The sequence below is a fragment of the Brachypodium distachyon genome, chromosome 2 (assembly GCF_000005505.3).
Source record: "Brachypodium distachyon strain Bd21 chromosome 2, Brachypodium_distachyon_v3.0, whole genome shotgun sequence".
Taxonomy (NCBI): domain Eukaryota; kingdom Viridiplantae; phylum Streptophyta; class Magnoliopsida; order Poales; family Poaceae; genus Brachypodium; species Brachypodium distachyon.
The window spans coordinates 43,013,762-43,017,510 of record NC_016132.3 but is presented as its reverse complement, the minus strand read 5'-3'; the positions used below and the strand labels follow the sequence as shown (position 1 = coordinate 43,017,510).

Sequence of the window (3,749 nt, the reverse complement as noted above, 5' to 3'; positions counted from 1 at the left end):
ATGCTTGGTATGTGCTTCACCTCTTTCAACGTGCGTGTCATGCCATTATTAGTCTTGATCTGAACGGAGCCAACGCCAACAATATGACAAGGATTGTCATTGCCCACACGCACAAAATCTCCAGTCTGCACAGACTCATAAGAATTGAACCAACCCTTGTTAAAACAAATATGAAAGGGACATGTTGTATCAAGAATCCATTCATCATCACGGGAAATACAAGCAGCAAGAACAGCGAGGCATTCACCCTCAGAGCTGTCGGTGGAAACGACAACGGCCTTACTAGTACCATCGGACTTATCTTTCGGTTTGTAGGTACCGTTCCTTTTCTCCTTGTTCTGCAGTTTATAACAATCTTCAATGACATGATTTTTTTTCTTACAATACCTGCAAAACTTATCTTTTCCCCGGGACTTTGAACGAGCTTTTCCGTCCCGGCTTTTATCTCGTTGCCATAGTTGTTGTTCCTCTGCTCGGTCCTGCCACGAACCTGCAGAGGTTCTACCTTTGACGACGACCCATCGGTCTGCACCATAGACTTCATCTTTTCTTTCTGTCTAAGTGCTTCTAAAACCTCATTAAGGGTTAGAGAGTCATGGCTATAAAGAATTGAATCGCGGAAATTTGTATAGGAACTAGGCAACGAGCATAACAGTTATATGAGATATTACCGATCCACCTTCTTGCAGCTTGGGTGAACAACTTCATCTTTACATGCATCTTACTGGTTAGATCTCTAGACATGCAGATCGATTTCAGTTTCAGCCACAGGGCTGCTGCGGATTTCTCCTCCAACACTTCCTGCAAAATATTATTGGATAGATGAAGTTGAATCGATGACAAAGCCTTACGATCTTTGCGTTTCTCTTCGGCAGTCTACTCATTTTCATCCTTCTTGCCGAAGGAATCAAGCGCTTTATCCAGATCTGAAGTTTGGGCGAGAATCGCCCGCATCTTCACTTGCCACAACGAAAATCGTGTGGTGTAGTTCAGTTGCGGCAGATTGAACTTCAAGGTAGACTTGTCACAAACTCTAGGCGGAACTTGGGGCTCTGATACCACTTGTTATGAACGCGACAAGCAAGAACGAAGAACGAAGAAGAAATCACAGCACAAGGACACACGGATTTAACGTGGAAAATCCCCTCAAACAACGAGGGGCAAAAACCACGGGCGCAGCCAGCGAAACTTCACTATATGGGAGTGTTTAAAACGCTTGGGAGATTTCACGAACTCAACTCGTGCGAACTCTACCCAAAACGGCGGCATACAAGGGGTATATATAGCAGGAACATTAGGGCAAGTCAGATCCGTAACGGGCACACCGAAAATTCCGGTTGGAGGCCGGAAGTTTCGCATATTCTTGAATATCCGGAAGTTCCGTAGCAAGTTCCGCAATTTTTCGAAAAGTAACAGAGAGCATCTGGAGGTTCGGCCGGAAGTTGGGGCGGAACTTTCAGGCCCTAGGAATTTGGAACACAAACCAACAAGCTGAGCTCCTATTTGGCTGCTTTAAGACACCTGAGGTACATGGATCTTAGCGGCTGGGAATGATTTCAACTTCACAAGCATGCCTGTGTTTGTGGGATCTCTGGCAAATCTAAGGTATCTCAACCTCTCGTCGTCAGGTTTCGTTGGGAGATTACCTTCCCAATTCGGTAATTTCTCATATATGGAATATCTTGATTTTAGTGGCAATTATTTCTACGTCCTGTACACACTGGATCTTACATGGTTGCCACGTCTCTCCTTGTTGAGTCATCTTGACATTAGCGACCTCAGAGCTGTGCGGGATTGGGTTCACATGCTTAACATGCTTCCTGCTCTCAAAGTTCTTCGCGTGTCTGGCTGTGGCCTTCGTAGCATTGCATCTGCTACTTCACAGTCGAACCTTACACATCTCCAAGTCCTCGATCTATCATATAACAACTTCAATACTACTCTCAAACGCAATTGGTTTTGGGATCTCAAAAGCCTTAAGGAGCTTAACCTACTTTTTAGCAACTGGCATGGAACTATTCCTTGTGGGTTTGCTACCAAACAACTTGGAACATTTGTGCAATTTGAAAGTATTACAACTTGAAAGAAATAGCATTAATGCGAGCATAGGGGAGTTCATGGATCGGTTGCCAAGGTGCACATGGAGTACATTGCAGGTGATGTCAGTGTCCGAAACAGACATGGCTGGTACACTACCACTTTGGATTGGGAACATGAGCAATCTCAGTCTTCTTTTAGCCGATCGCAACATGATAACTGGTACTTTACCACAGGGAATCGGATCACTTCATAACTTGGCACATTTGGATCTCAGCTCCTATAAATTCATTGGTCATGTACTAGTTGGATTAGGATCACTTCATAACTTGGCACATTTGGATCTCAGATCCAATAAATTCAGTGGTCTTGTACCAGTGGGATTAGGATCACTTCATAACTTGGCACATTTGGATCTCAGCTACAATAAGTTCAGTGGTCCTGTACCAGCGGGATTAGGATCACTTCATAACTTGGCAAGTTTAGATCTCAGCCACAATATATTCAATGGTGTACTCATGAAGGAACATTTTGTGGGTTTAGCTAATTTAGAGATGTTGGATCTCAGCTATAATGAATTCAATAGTGTGCTCATGAAGGAGCATTTTGCAGGCTTATTGAGTTTAGAGTACCTGCATTGGTCTTACAACTCCTTGAAATTTGCTATCGAACCAAAATGGGTTCCTCCATTCAGATTGAAGGTTGCACGTTTCCATTCATGCCCATTGGGGCCCCGTTTTCCAGAGTGGCTTAAATGGCAGACCAACATTGATGTTCTTGTTCTTAGAAATGCAAATTTGGATGATATTATTCCTGATTGGTTCTGGGTGACGTTTTCCCAAGCGTCATTCTTTGATGCATCAGAAAATATGTTGCATGGTTCATTACCGGCAAATATCCAACATATTTCAGCTGACCGTATATATCTCGGGTCCAATAAGCTTACTGGTCAAGTTCCATTGCTTCCTATAAATATATCACAACTGAATTTATCTTCAAACTCTTTCTCGGGGTCACTGCCATTAGAGCTAAAAGCTCCACTACTTGAAGAGTTGTTGCTTGCTAATAACAAAATTACAGGCACCATTCCGTCATCTATGTGCCAGTTGACTGGTATGCAACATTTGGACCTATCAGGAAACAATTTAACGGGGTATGTTTTACAATGCTGGAAGGAGTCAGATGACAAATCTTCAGTGTTAGACATGCGCCGAGAAAATCTCTGTCTAAATTTACATGCCAACCAGGTAGAATAAATACATGCCGAACAGCCTGCAAATACGTCTTGCTTATCAGATATTCTTACTTTTTCTCCGGTTTGAAACTCCCGTCCTGCTGAATGCTACAGGAATTGTGGTGCCACGGTGAGCACAGCGATCATGGCAGTCTTATCACAAGATAAGAACCATTCAAGAGCAGAATTTTCAAAATTCATACAAAAGCGAATATGTGTTCACTTCTGCTAATTTTCCACAGATTCCTGCCATAACACACCATCTATCTATTATATACTGAAAGCAAAAATGTGTGTGTCTGTGTGTCGACCAGATTATTTTGGCCATCAAACCACTCCGACCCCGGTGCGACACCCTGCACCCCCGCGCGACCATCTTCTCCGCCTCCGGCAGGAAGCGCCGCCGCGACCCGTGCCGGTCCTCCGGTGCCTTCCCCGACTCCGTGCCAAGCCAGCGAGGACTGCCACGGCGCTACGG

At 44.2% G+C, this 3,749-nt stretch overlaps 1 pseudogene; it reads left to right on the top strand.

The window, feature by feature from the left end:
• Positions 1-3,749, top strand: LOC100829483 (annotated as a pseudogene).